The sequence below is a fragment of the Nannospalax galili genome, unplaced genomic scaffold (genome assembly GCF_000622305.1).
Source record: "Nannospalax galili isolate Female #2095 unplaced genomic scaffold, S.galili_v1.0 scaffold2660, whole genome shotgun sequence".
Lineage (NCBI taxonomy): Eukaryota > Metazoa > Chordata > Mammalia > Rodentia > Spalacidae > Nannospalax > Nannospalax galili.
Genome location: NW_008345902.1, coordinates 521,235 through 536,799, shown reverse-complemented (window position 1 = coordinate 536,799; position 15,565 = coordinate 521,235). Strand labels below are relative to the sequence as shown.

Below are 15,565 nucleotides of genomic sequence, written 5' to 3'. Positions count from 1 at the left end.
GTGTGTGTGTGTGTGTATGTGTGTGTGTGTGTATGTGTGTATGTGTATGTGCACATCGGGGTATGCATGCCTATGTGTGCATGAAAGTTAGAGGAAGTTGTCAGGTGTGCTGATCTATCACTTTCTTCCTTTTACCTTGAGATGGAGGTCTCTCACTGAGCCTGGAAGCTGGTAGCCACCAAGTTTTATCAGTCCTCCTATCTCTGCCCCCACAAGTTTGTACAGCAAATGCTCTTACCTGATGAGCCACCTCTCCAGGCCCACCCCCTCTTTTTTTGAGACAGGGTCTCATGTAGCCTAGGCTAACCTCATACTCACTTATAATGACCTTGAATTTCTGATCATCCTCCCTCTACCTCTTTTTATGTGATCTTGGGGGCATCAAATCCAGGGGTTTATGCTTACTAAGAGAGCATTCTACCAACTGAGCTACATTCCCACCAGTTTGTTGTTGTTGTTGCTGTTTTTTAAAAAAAATATGTGTTCATTCATTCATATGAAAATACCTGGAACCAGGAACAAGGACCTAGTGACAGGACTGGGCAGGGGCTGGAGGGTGACATGCTAGAACACACTTGCTGGAAACACAGGAGCATATAAGCCAATTCAACATCATATTAAATTCAGGTGTGGTGTCCACCTGTCATTCCAGTAATTGGGAAGTTGAGGCTGGAAAATCAGGTCACCATGGCAACATAGTGAGTTCAAGGCCAGTGTAGGGTACAGGAGACCCTGTTCCCCCCCCCCCCAACAGATGCACAAAAACTAATAGGACAAGCACTTGGGAGGCAGAGGCCTGTGGATCTCTGAGTTTAATGCCAGTCTGGTCTACATAGACAGTTCAAGGCCAGCCAGGGCTGCATAATGAGACTGTCTCAAGATAAAGCAAGCAAACAAAAAACTGCTAAGGAAAGATGCTGCACTTATGTAACCACAGCACTCAGGAGACTGAGGGAGAAGGATTTCAACTTCAAAAACAGTCTGGGAGGCTGGAGAAATGGCTCAGTAGTTAAAAGTACATGCTGCCTTTCAGAGCACCTGAGTTCAATTCTCAGCACCCATGTCGGGCAGCTTACAACAGCCTGTAACCCCAGCACTGCACTCACACACACAAACCCCCACACATAAATACATAGTTTCAAAAATATATAAAACAAAATATTTTATTTTTATTTAACATTTTATTTACTACTTTTATTTTATGTGTATGTGTGTATTGCCTGCATGTATGTGAGTGCACCTGTGTCTTTCAGTGCCTGCAAAGGAGAGAAGAGGGTGTCAGAACCCCTGGAACTGGAGTTTGCAGACGGCTGTTAGAAGCCTGGGATTCAAACCTGGATCTTCTACAAGAACAGACAGTGCTCTTAGCAGCTGAGCCATCTCTTCAGCCCCAAAACAAAATATTTAGAAGCCTGGCTTACACACGGAGAACCTGCCTCAATAAGGACTTTTGTTTATTTATTCAGTTAGTTTTTTACAAAACAGATCCCTTTCAAGTCAAGAAAACAAATTTCACAACACGGTATATGGCGCCCCCCCTTCACCAGTGGAAGCTCAAGCTGAAATGAAAGTGCAAACTGCTACACAGAGCCCGAGCAATTTTGTGAAATCCTTACAAGGACTTTAACAAGTGACATACACACACAGAAGGACAAATATTGCCTACTTTCTCTCACGTGTGGAATCTTGATGTCAGGGTATGAAAGCAGAAGGGGGCTAACTAGGAAGAGAGGGAGACCAGCCTAGTAAGGGGGAGGCAGAGAGGGCAGAAGTGAGTATGATCAGAGTATGTGATATACATGTACAAAATGTCATTTTGTATAATTAATACATACTGATTTTTAAAACAAGGACTTTGAAGAATGGGTGTGGGAGACTTGATGGTTTCTGGTATCACTTTAAAAAATGTTTTATCTGTTATTTTTATTTTATGTATATGAGTGTGTTGCCTGCATGTGTGGAAGTGCACCCATGTCCTGCAATTCCTATGGAGGTCCGAAGAAGGAATTAGATCCCCTGGAACTGGAGTTTACGGACAGCTGTTAGCCACCATGTGGGTTCTAGGAATCGAACCCGGGTCTTCTGCAAGAGTAGCCAGTACTCTTAACCACTGAGCCATCTCTCCAGCCCCCTGGTTTCACTTTTAATGCTATAATACTACACAAAAGGTAAATAATAAAAATGATAAGAAAATGAGGTAAACTAAGAAAAAGAGAGAGAGAGAGAGAGAGAGAGAGAGAGAGAATAAATGAATGAAACATAATAATTTTAAAAAGAACCTAAGGTCTGGGAAGAGGTATCTCCATCTATAAAGCACTAACTCTCACAAGCACAAGGACCCGAGTTTGAGCTCCAGAACTCCTGCAAAAACAGCTTGGCATAGTGATGCATGCTTGTAATCTGAGTGCTGGGGAGGCAAAGGTAGGACGATCCCTGGGGCTTGCTGGCCTAACTGGTGAATTCTCGGCCAATGAGAGACTGCCTCAAAGAAGGTGGGCAGTGTTCCTGAGGATGACATCCACAGCTGTCCTCTTGCGTCCACGTGCATGTGCACACATATGCATATGCACACAGAGCATGTGCACATACTCACATGCATCAAAAAACCAAAAAGTTAAAGCCAGTGGCACATGCCTTTAGTCCCAGCACTCGGGAGGCAGAAGCAGGCAGATCTCTGTGAGTTCAAGGCCAGCCTAGTCTATACAGCAAGTTCCAGGCCAGCTGGGGCTATAGAAAGACCCTGTCTCAAAAAAAACTAAAAGAAAAAAAAAAAGCAAGTTGACAATTTAGGGGCTGGAAATACAGTTTGGTAAAAGGAGTGCTTGCCTAGGTTGTTTGAAGCCCTGGGTTCAATCCCTAGCACTGGGGGTGGCAGAGCTGAAAAATTAAAACAATAAAGTTACAAAGAATAATAAAATTGATATTTAATGTACAGTTTACATTTATAAAAATTAAAATCTTATCAGAATTTCAATTGCAAACTTCAATTAGAAAACTGAATTTAACAAAATGTTAATTAGTCTAGCTCAAGCTACTGATAATTGGAGGCCTGTACTTCTAGTCCTCTGAAGAAAAGACAAACACAGCCAGCATCTGTGATCTTCAGATTTAAGGCAGATCTGTTACATAAACGTGGAAATAATTATTCTTTCATTTATTGTTTAAAAAGAGGCTTTTACAAGATGGTCTTATACAGATATTCTGAAAATGTAACGGGAATATAGAAAACATTTCCAGTACAGCCCTAATTAAGAAATCAAAGTAACCTGTGATAGAGCTTTCCCAGAATAAACTTTTTATCCTAACTAAAGAACTTAACTTCCAAAATTAAAAGACTAAAGAAAACAAATATGCAGGTGTCAGGACTCAGGTTTGCTTTGCTTAGTGGGGGACCTACTGGCTTCGGGGCAGAGGGTCTGATCGGCGACAGAGTCATAAACTCTGGGACCTTTGTCTTCCCAACAGGCCAATTTATTTTAAAATTCAGATGGTTTTTATACATCCCAAGGAACTAGCAGTCATGTGGGATATGACAGTCACATAAAAAGATTTAGGGTACAAAGAAACAGGACATTTAGGCTGTTAGTTGGTGCCAGACGGATTCTCAAACCTTTACTCAAGGTTATCAGTGCTCATCTGGTAATTTATTGGCCACAGTGTTTTCTTTCTTAGAGCTAAAAGCGTGGTGAACTTTTAGCTTTTAGCTCAGGAGTAAACCTTTAACCTGGCCTAATCTCTTAGCCAGGGATAGCTGAGTTATTTGTTCAGGACAAGGAGATGAGCTAAGGGCTGTTGACCAAGAAGCTTTCCCACAGAGCAGGGAGCCTGCACTTTTACGACCAGGCCGCTTCCTCCTGCCACTCTGGCAGTGTTCTGCAAGACAGGGATCATCAGAGCTACTGTTTTCAGTGCCCCTCCCTTTAGCAGAGAATGCAGCCTGGACCTATAAGTTTTAGGCTCACCTCACCCTAGGGCCTGGCATCCTGGTTTCCTACATGCAGGCATTAGCAAACCCCCATGTGCTGCTCCACTTGGTTTACTCCACACTGTGTCCCCTCAGGGTCCCTTCTCTTTCCATCACTCAGATGTCCAAATCCCAAATGGTGGGAAGCACCTAGTGTTGTAAATAAGTCAACTCATAAACATTTGCCCAACAGCTGCAAAGGAGGACAATGTGATGACCATGGGGGACAGGAGGCAAAGGCTGATGACTTCAAGCCTTTTTTGAACTACCAGAAACCAAGGAGTATGACTTTTAGACTCAATTGCAAGCTGATTAATCCAAAGATGAACTGTCATTCAGACTCCAATTTCATACACGTAGTTGGGAAACCTATGCGTATGCACTTATTACGCTGTTGTGTGAAGCTTCTATATGTTTGAAGTCACTCAAAATAAGAAGAAAAAAAATACCTTTTCCAGCATCTCTGAGTCAGTGTGACTCAGCAGACTCTCATCAGTGGAGACTGAAAGGAGTCTTGAAAACGCTTTGGAAACAAAGAGAACAAAGGAAAGAAGGCACACTCCTGTGCTGAGACTGGCCTTGTGTTCTGGAGAAAAGCTTCGACTGCTGACACTGGAGCCGGATCTGCTGTGGGGGGCGTCCTGCCGGCCTACAGGTAACTAAAAAAGGAGCATCCCAGCCGGGCGTGGTGGTGCACGCCTTTAATCCCAGCAGGGGCAGGTGGATCTCTGAGAGTTCGAGGCCAGCCTGGTCTCCATCAGCAAATCCAGGCCAGCTGCAGCTATGGGGAGACCTTGTCTCAAAAAGACCAAAAAAAGAAAAAAAAAAGAGCATCCCTTTTATGGGAGACCATTCTCTTGAATAATGGGAAGAGCAGACACCTTTTCCTCTAAAACTATCTCTCCAGTCTCTATAATCAGGCTGTCGGCATGCAGAATGGCCATCTCTTGTCCATCCGTATAGGCAGATTCATCTCTGGGAGGTGGACCACTTCTTCCATCATGAGAAAAATTGCAGCCCTTGTCATATTCTTGCCTTCGTCATATTCTCGGTAATCGACATGACTGTAATGTCTGCTGTAGCCCCCTTCTTCAGGTCTGTTTAGTAGAGGTGGTCTCTTCTAGCAGCTTTGTTGGCACAATATTAACTACTCTATGGTTGCCATCACTGGGGTGATTCTGAGGAGAAATCATAGTGTCCCTCAGACTACATTTCATCTCTTGTGTGAGCCACTCCGCTCTGTCACCGCCAAGACCCACTATTTAGGTTTTCTGAGACAGGGTCTCCCTGCAACCCCAGCTGGCCTGGAACTCTCTATATAGACCAGCTGGCCTTGACAGAGATCCACCTGCCTCTGCTTCCCAAATGCTGGGATTAAAGGTGTATACCACCATGCTCGGCCTACTCTGGCGTTTTTGATAAAATTTTCTGATATTAGAAACAACTTCTTTGGATTCCATCGTAGGCTGAAGACCAGGAATCCTCCAGACCTGCAACACCAGATTGGAACTGCTGAGTCCTGCAGCCTCATAGACTGAGCAACTATAAGATTCTCAGCCTCTCCAATGTGGCCCAGCCATTGTTGGCCCACCCGTATGCTATTCTGTAAGTAAATTTATTAAATTTCATATATATTCATTCTTTAAGCTATGTTCCTCTGGAGAACCATGATGAATACAGATTATGATGCCAGGAGCTGTTCTGGAGAAACAGAATTGAAAGGATGAGTTTCTCTAGTGGATTTGGTGGTTTCCTGGGCTGATCTCCAACAGGAGGTAACCTAGTTATGTTATACCTCATTCACAGGACCCCAAGAAGACCACTGAGGACCCAACACACCAAAAATGCAAAAGCAAGGTTTATAGTTTATTCGGGCTTAAGCTCGGGCTCTCAGACTGCACCGATATAATGGAACCGTGCTGAGAGCCCCGGGTGGGGGAAGAAGGGGCTCTTTATAGGTTAGAGACAAAGGGAGGAGGGGAATAACAGTGTCACTTTGTGGTTGGTCCAAGAATCCTGCTCACGCCAACACACCTTTGAACTGATCGGTTGTACAGGATGCGGTCGTGGAGATTTTTTATTGGTGGGTGTTTTTCTCAGGGTTGTGGAATGTGCTGGCCATCTGTGTGGTCAGGAGTCTTTATTTTTACTCTATAGAGCAGTGTTCATACCAGGGCTTATCTAATCTATAGTTTCCTGGAAGGGGAACAGCAGGGGAGGAGTAACAGCAGGTGTGCATTTCAAGCATTACACAGAAGCTGAAAAGAGCAATCAGTGGGGTGTCGGGAGGGGTTGAATGAGGGGGATCTCTGGGTCCTACAGTTAGTACAGACTCCCTTGGTAACTTGGAGAGCTGTGAAAGTCCACAGTGTGAACTATTTGAGGAGTTTATCAAGATAAATGGATTTGATACTCCTGATTGACCAGAATTTAGTAACTCTGTCTATAAAACCTTTGAACATCTGTGGAAAAATAAGGAAAATAACAGTGCTGGCTTGTTGCTTTTAGCATCTCTGGATAAAGTGGCAAAGCAAAATAATGAGCTCAATGATAGAATTAACTGGTTCAGAATCACATAAACAATCTAAAGATTTCTAAGTGTGTCCCAGAAGAGACTCTTCCCCTCCAAAGCCATAGAGCTCAAGTAGCCCTGAATCAAACTCAAGCTCATATTATAGGATTGGTTGACTTACAAGGCAAATAGAATTCCAAGCCTTGAAGGGTGTCTGCAGTAAAAGCAAGAGCACAGATACAGAAAGAGTGGGATCCTATAACACAGGATGGGAATGTGTGGGAGAACCCTACTGAGGCTGGCTGAGAACTTTGAGACCTCAGATTCTGAAGGGTTTAATTCACCCAAGGGAGTAGTCTCCTCACCCTTAGAAGAGGCTTCATCCCAACCAACACACCCTAAAGTATTGGCCTTTCCATCCTTGCTCAAGGGAATTAATCCTGCATTGTCTGAAGAATCCACAATGGCCTTCCCAAGACAATGCTGATGTCCCTTAGTGCCCACCAATTACTCCTCTGTAACATATAACCAGCCTCAGGGCTAAGCGGGTCCCTAGAGGTCAGATAGAAAGTTCGGTCCAAGAGGAAGTGTGCTATACCACTAAAGAACTTAATGAGTTTGCTAATTCATTCAAGTAGACATCTGGGGACTGTGTGGAAATGGATTTTAAAGGTGTGGGATAAAGAAGAAAGGAACGTTTGAGGGGAAACCCTGTCTCAGAGCATCAAAAGGAAATAGTAAACAGAAGAAACTGAAGAAATTGGGTCTACCTGGTTCTTCAGTTTCTGTGACTGAAGAGCAGGTTGGGTAGTAATAGATTTATTTCATACATTTAAGTTCCTTCCTTTGCTGAGTATGGGTAAAGACAATGTACTGGGCCCGATGCACTGGCTTAGAAATGGCATCTGTTAAAGGCTGGAGAGATGGCTCAGCGGTTAAGAGCACTGACTGCTCTTGCAGAGGACCCGGGGTTCGATTCCCAGCACCCACATGGCAGCTAACAACCATTCTTAACTCTCTTAACTCTAGTTAAGAGACCCTCACAAGTAGCCACCAGGGATAACTTGTTTTTCCCTGGCTCTGAGGGTCTGGGCAGCAGTGAGGTCACAAGCAGCACAATGTGGCTGGGTATATTTTGAATCACATTGAAGCTGTGGGTGGTGCTGTGTGGGATGATGCCCAATAGAGGGCAGTGTTTGGGCCTTGTGTAATGTTCAGTCATAGCAACTTAGCTGTAGCCACTTGGGCCAGGGTGGCATCCTGTGTGCAGGACACGAAATCATTGTAGAAGTTCACCAGCACCAGACTGCCTTATATTATTTTGCTCAGAGAAGGGAAGAACTGGAGAGGACCCATGGGAGGCAGGGTATCCTACTCTGCTCCCTGATGCTTCACCACCAGCTGGAGCGCCTTGTCTGCTTCCATAAGTTGTAAGCCAAGGAGTGACTGAAGATGACTGGCCTTGAATAGCTGCAAAGTAGTCTTCATGGTGGCCACCGACATGTGGGCCAAATTGATCCTGACATCCAGGTGGTTCATTTCCTTCAGCACCTCACAGATATCCTGAGCTTGAGGCATGGGAGGGGCAGCACTGGACAAGGTGTTAATTAACCCGTTGGTGGCTGGAAGTTGCAGGACACTCAGGATTCAGCATTCTGAATGCTCAGGGCTTCCAGCAAGCTCCACCCTAGAGACAAACATGTTAGTTCCATCTGACTGAGGACACAAAAGTCCATCGTACCCCGTGCCTGGCCCTCTGCCATGTCCCCTGGAGACGGAGGTCCTTTATCTTCACCTTTCCAAAGGGTAACAAGCCTTGGCTCTCAGTCCTGTGATCTCTGTCCACCAGCCAGTTGGGCCCTGAGATAGAGTAGTGGTCTCGGCCTGCCCTCACCTGCCCAGTTGACAAGGCCTGGCTTGGGCCTCAGCAGAGGACAGTACCCAGGGCATGACAGAGACCATCTTTTCTTTCGCCTTCCAAGCACAGACCAGGGTCCTTATGCTCTGACCCCTTAACAGGTTGTAATGCATTTATGGGTGAGGGCCGGGTACCACACACCCTCAGGGTAGAGTACCCACAGGCTACCCGGACTGCTGTCAATGAAAGGGCTATCCTCCACATCAGTCAGACTGGCCACTTTCCCTCCTGAAAGGCCTACCAGATGCCTACAGAGAGCAAAGGAGAGGAGTGGCAAAGGATGTCCAGGATTCAAGGTCCCACTCCCTACTTAAGACCAAGCCTGGCATGGGGACTTTAAGGCCTTGGCGAGACACCACCTGAACTGCTGGTGACATACAACGAGGTCTCAGGATATATATATATATATATATGGCACATGTGATATATGACATCCATCTGCTCCAGAATCTTCTTCATAGCTTCTTTTAAAAAAAATTAGTTTATTTTTATTTTTTGTGTATGAGTGTATTGCCTGCATGTATGTAAGTTGTGCAATGCCCATAGAGGTCAGAAGAGGGCGTTGGATCCTCTGGAACTGGAGTTACAGACAATTGTTAGCTACCATGTGAGTCTGGGAATCAAACCCGGGTCCTCTGGAAGAGCAGTCAGTGCTCAACTGCCGAGCCATCTCTCCAGCCCCTTCACAGCATCTTTATTTTGGGTGTCACAGGGCGTATATGCAGACCAGAACTGGGGTCAAGGGGGAGTGGCTGACAGCCCAGACCCAGCATATACACATGCATCTGGTCTCCTGCCCCTCCTGGAAGCCCTGATATTGCAGGGCTAGAATAGAAGAGAAGGGGACTCCAAGAGCTGAAGCAGAGAACAGTTTATTATTGAACTGTACAGTGACCCAGAGAGAGAGATTTCAAAATCAGGACCTTGAACAAAGAAAAGCTGAGCCTCTTCTACCCCATGTACAGTTAAGTTTCTTTGTCTCCCACACATGGTAATACACTTCCTAATTGGATGCTCTGTGCTACAAGGTCATGACAGGAAGAACTGTGGACATGCACTCAGGCACAGACCATGCTGCATTTCTTTTTGTTCTAGGGGGTGCCTGCCACGTTGGGTGGTAGCTCATATGCCCTCTAATGCCTATGGCCAAAGTGCCCAGGAAGCATGCTTCCCCAAGGAAGACCGCTCCTAACCAGTCCCACAGGGAAGGTAGGGGAGACCGCAATACAGAACAAATGAAAGACCAGGGGGATGTTCCTGGTCCCCACACAAAGCCGGCCTTCAGCTTGGGTATGTTGGTATTTGTGTTGGCCAGTGTGCTCTGGTCTTGTAGCTGGTTGTTGAACAACTTCAGCAGCTGCCAAGGTAGGCCATTGTGCCTGGGGAGAGCCAAGGAGGGGCCCAGGTGAGTTAGAAAGTCTTTTTGGGCCTCTAAGGCTCTGAGCCAGCTGGCCTGCAGGCTGCCCCTCTATACTTCAACATCCCACTGCTCAGAGGTAAAGAGTATCTGTGACTTTAACACACCTGCATACAGGTGAACTTTCGATTACATTCCAGGCCAGGTGACTGTGAGCTGAGTGTGCCTCAGCGTTCCATTCTGGGACAGGCAGGTCCTCCCATGGCCCTCCACTGGGGAGGAGGGGAGGGCAGAACCCTGCTCTGCTACAAAATCACTTGGGGCTGGAGCAGGGAACCAGTGCAGACACCGTAGAGGAATCTGACACTTTCAGTTGGAAGATTAAATTTGCCCTTTGCAGGGAGAGCTGGGACATGTAGTGAGTAATGTGTCCTCCAGGGAACAAGGCATCACTCATAGGATTCAGGCTCTTCTCTGACTCTATTCCTAGAGAAACCCTGATTCATCTTTGGCCACCTCATCTCTGACTCCAAAGGTTTTGATCCTCTGAGTTCCCAAGAGCACCAAGGGACTGCTTACTGGAGGAAAGAGGGGGTCAGGAGCTGGCCACAGTACAGGGGCACTGTACCACCTCCGTCTGTGCTGCTACAGAGTCTGGGGTTAACTCCTCCTTGAACCCCAGCAGACAGAGTCCAGCAGCAGAGGTAGGCCCACTGGAGTGCAGACAATGGTCCAGCAGGAGCCTTGACACAGATATGCATTGTGCATTGAGTTCCAAGTTTCCTGCTTTTGTGAGCTGTCATTCATGCTGGGGTGGGCTTTTGGTGATGTAACTATCTCTGTATAATTTCCACTCCTGTAAATAACCTTTTACCCATATTCCTGTAAGTAATCCGAGCAAAACTCATTGGTTTACCAAGTTGGACTTTGGTGGTTTCTGAACTATGGTCTATCTTTGGTTTCCTATGTGGGGTGAATAGATATTTGTTCATGTCTCCCCAGAAATAGCATCACCCAACACCAGGGAAATAAGGAGGCTGGCAGAGCTACTCTGTGGATTTGGGTTATGTGAAGTTCCAGGACTGAAGGTAAAAATGATGGGAGCATGAGAGAGCAACAAAGTGAGAGTGTGTTCTGTCCTGGGCTGAGTAGAGACATACATATAAGTGAGCATCTTGATGGACCTGACACACAGATGTGATTTATTGAATTGAATTAGTGGAGAGTCCTGTTCTTCAGTGTGAATACCTGGATGTAGTCTCCAGTTCTAAAGTCAGCTTTGTTTCTCTCCCCAGGAAGGCCCAGACCTGGGTGCCTTGATGCCCCCACTCTTGGGCTCCTCTGCCCCTGCACATTGGAGTGTGGTTGCTTTGGCCCCTTGGCTGGACTGGAAAGCCTAGTCAGGGTCTCCACCTACATTTTTACTGAGGAAAACAGAGAGAGCAGGCTTGCCTCCTCACCCCCAGGTATTTCATTTCCGGGGTGCTCGCCTGCCTGACTCTCTTGATGGCCCCAGGTGGTCTGAGGCAGGCAAGCTGGACATGGCTTTGGGCATTCAGACAGAGAGGGCAGTTGGCCAGTCATGTTACTCAAGCATCCTGCCTCAGACCTGGCACCTCCTTGTTTGTGGGCTATGGCTGGTACTGATCACTGGGCACACATGCCACAGTGGCCAGGGTGGAGATTCTTGGCATCTACGTGCCTCAGCGTTCCATTCTGGGACAGGCAGAGGGATGCAGCTGTCAGCACTGCATCCAGACCCTGCAGAGTCTTGAGTCTCATGGAGTCTCATGGTTACTCCAGACTGAGCTGTGGCCCCGGAGGGGGAAGGGAACATCATCACACTGCTCTGTCCTGCAAAGCCCTCCCTGATAGCTGAGCCAAAAACAGGCGTCCAGGGAGGGTTGAGTTCATTTCCATATGTGGGCAGACTGCAGGTGGGGCTGTCTCTAAATGAAAACAGGACCAAGCTCTGAATCAACCTGTACTGGAGCCCACTACTTGGATCAAGGCACTTAATATAAGCCAGGCTGTCTTTCCACCATACTGATGCCAGAGTAAACCACAGAATTCAGGTAGAAGGGTGGCACACAGGCATGAGGACTGGAAGGAACATTGGTGGCTCCACGTGGGGTGCCCAATGTTTCCTCCTAGAGCAGTAGCTTGCCACTGTGGGTATGGACTGGGATGGTGGCCATCCTGGTAGGCAGCCCACATACTCTGGGATTCTCAGTGAGTGAGCAGGGACCTTTCCCATTACTTATTTTGGTTGGTGTTCTCACCAAACCCTCATTTCAGCTTCCCCAGGCTGGACTTGGCCCCTCAGGGAACTCCACAGGCTCCTCCATCTTTGGTCTGGCCCTGGTAGAAGGATGATCCCTGCAGTGAGGTCTAGGGAGGTCAAGTCTGGGGTCTCAAGAAAAAGCTTTGGGAGCTGGGTGTGGTGGTGTATGGCTTTAATCCCAGCACGTGGGAGGCAGAGGCAGAGGCAGGTGGATCTCTGTGAGTTCCAGGCCAGCTGGAGCTACAGGACACCTTGTTTTTAAAAGACAAAAAAAAAAGAGCTTTGGGACTACTGCAACTCAGCAGAGGGCCAGGGTCTAGACAGCAAGGAGGTCCCTAGGGCTATATCTCTCTCCTTCCTCAAGTCCCAGGGCAAAGGCATTGGCATGCATAGGTCTAGGTTGGAGCAGAGGGAGAGTCTAAACAGTAAGAATCTGGGCTTTTATTGCTAGACCAGGGGCACAGCACAGCAGGATGGGAGGCCCTTATCCTAGGTAGGTCATTAGGGTCAGTCCATGGTTCAGGAGGGGAGGCAGAAGCCAGAGTTACCCATCTTGGCCTGGTAGATAATGTTGAAACTTCTTGTCCATCTCAGGAGCGAAATATTCCCCCCAGTTCCTTACAACACCTAGGTGAAGGAGGACAGATAGAGGGAGTCAGGCCAGGGAGGAGGGACATCAAGAATATGCCACAACCAGCCCCTGGGAGTTCTAGAAATGAGACTGGCCACTGTTTCCCTATTACCACACACTGATCTGTATCCAGCAAGTGGTTGTGTGTACCTGGTACCTAGAAAGTGAATTTATTTGGAAATAGGTTAAGATGTCATGAGGGTGACCTAATCCAGTGGCTGGTATCCTCAAAAAGAGGGTATGGCAGAGCTGGAGGGATGGCTCAGTGGTTAAGCAAACTGGCTGCTCTTGTAGAAGGCCCAGGTTCGGTTTCCCATACCCACATGGCAGCTAACAACTGTCTATAACTCCAGTTCCTGGAGATCTGAAACCTTCTTTGGCCTCTGCAGGCAGTGCAAGACATGGGTGCATTTATATACATGCAAACAAAACACTTAACACATAAAATAAAAATAAATAAATAAAAAAGATTTTAAAGAGAGTATGCAAGCAGAGCCCGGACTGGTGCAGCCAGAGACTGTGGGATACAGGAGCCACAGGCATGAAAGAGGCAGGAAGCCACATTGGGCTCCAGAAGAAGAGTGGAGGATGGGGCCGGTGCCTGGGTCCATGGCCCCTAAGACCTGTCCTGAGAAATTGACTTGCTGCAGGCTTTGAGGACAGCTCCCACTGTTCAACTGCTGTGAAAGACGGCCTGATCCACACACGGGACAGCGGTCCTGGTATGCCAGGGATTTCTTCAGGGACAGTAGCAAGGCATGTTTTAGTTGCCACAGTGATGTGACCAGATATGTCCGGCTTAGGCAGCCTCACACAGTTTCCAAGCATTCCGCAGACACTCAGGTAGACAAAGACCCTGGCTACAACCCATCTACCTGGAGCCAAACTCACTATGTAGCCCAGGCTGGCCTCAAACTTGTCCTTCTGCCTCAGTCTTCCAAGTGCTTGGGATTACAGACATGAGCTACCATATGTGCCTACTATGCTGGTTTCTAAGATGTGTAGCAAGGAGACTCAAGGACCTTTGGGATGGTGAGGGCTCTGTACACTCTTCAGAATTTGTGGTGGGGAGGGCTACACTTAGGCAGTGCTAACCATGATAATGGTGAAGATTAGTTTCCAGTGGAGCAATTGGAGATGGGCACTCTCTTATAGGTGATCGAAAAATTTGGTTTGTGGAATCTGGGAGGAAAGGTCTGAGATAGAGCTGTAGCCTGGGAACCCTTCATGATGGCACCACTGGAGGGGGACGGGAATGCCACAGGGCTGGGATTGTCCTCGGTAAGCTTTGGGAGATTTTGTTCAGTGACACAATTCTCTGCTGTTGACTTCGTGCCTTTAGTAAGGAGAGCATCACCCTCACATTTCTGGGAAGATGAGAAAACGAGCAAGGTGTGGAAGGTGAGTAGACAAGACAGACTAGGGAGCTATGATCAGATACCAAATGATGGGGATTGCTGGGCCCAGGATGGGCCCTGGGAGTTGAAGGGAGGCTGGAGAGAGACCGGTACCTTTCTGCAGGAACTTGCCCTGGCTGTGGTCCATGATCTCCTTGCACAGAAGGCTGTAGTTGACCATATTGCTCTGACTCATGAAGGAGAAGCTGCAGTGCTCCTCTTCTGGCCCCAGAGGGTGCCCCAGGAACTCACTTAGCTTAAAAATTCACTTACCAGGGCTGGAGAGATGGCTCAGCGCTTAAGAACACTGGTTATTCTTGCAGAAGACCTAGGTTTGAATCCCAGCACCTACATGGCAGCTAACAACTGTCCATTATGCCAGTTCCAGGGGATCTGACCACTTCTTCTGACCTCCACAGGCATTGCATGACATGGTTGCACTCACCTACATGCAGACAATACATGCATAAACATAAAATGAAAGTAAATAAAATATAAAAGTTTTTTAAAAATTCACTTATCTACTCACCATTCATACAGAATTCATCCCAATTCATCCATCCATTCTATTATCAATCCATCTACTTTCAGTTACCTATCTATTCATCTACCCATTTATCTGTCCAATTATCTTTCCTCCATTCATTGGTCCAGTTTTTTTCATCTCTGTTTTTACAAAATGCAACTGACATTACAAGTGAAATATTCTATATTTTGAATTTAGGACAACATTTCAGTGTATGTTGGAGATCACTGATTTACCTAAACTAATGTTGGAGACACTGCTTTACCTAAACTCTTTTGAAAGCATGCTTAACCACACCCAACAGCACCTCTGGTCAAGAATGATTATGTGGCAAAAACTGCAAAAGCATGTGTATTGAGGCAGACTAAGGAACACGGTGCCCCCACCCCAAATTCTACGAGGAAATAATACTCTGACAACTGTCACAATGCGCTGTTATGCTTAACTAGTTTTCATTCTAGCAAACAGATTCTTTACTTCAAAATAACATACCTACAAGTCTTAAGGACATTTTCTCAAGACTGACTGCACTGAGAGAGTAAAAGCCACATTGTTTGCCCTGCCTATGCAAAATTAAAGCAATAACTACACAGTAGAGGATCTTGGAGCCTCTGTTCCCTCAGCAGAGAGCCTCCGGGTTCCCCGTTCTTGAGATTCTTTCCTTCATGCTCACCTTCCCTCTTTGCTAACTCTCTGATAAGTGAATTTTTAAGATTTTTTTTTGAAGCTTTAGGACAATTTTATTAGAATTTTAAAGAAAAATCCTCAGGGCAGGCCAAACTAACATTTTCTACTGTGAGTGAATGCGTGCAGTCCCTAAGACCCATCAGATCCCAGATCTCCATAGATCCCTAAGCACATGTGGCCTTAGTGGCTGGGACCAGAGCTGCAGACATCTGAAAGGTCAGCCTTGTGCATGTAATTAAGACATCCTGCTAAGAACTGGATTTCATCTCGTTATTCTAAGCTAGAATCC

General features: G+C 46.6%; 1 long non-coding RNA gene across 2 annotated transcripts in view; it reads left to right on the top strand.

The window, feature by feature from the left end:
- Nucleotides 1–4,493: 4,493 nt before the first annotated feature.
- Nucleotides 4,494–15,565, top strand: part of LOC115071899 — a 19,916-nt gene continuing 8,844 nt past the window's right edge. For both annotated transcript variants that reach the window (XR_003850957.1, XR_003850956.1), the window contains exons 1-2: nucleotides 4,494–4,619; nucleotides 5,430–5,569. This is a non-coding gene — a long non-coding RNA (uncharacterized LOC115071899). The remainder of the gene's footprint in view (nucleotides 4,620–5,429; nucleotides 5,570–15,565) is intronic.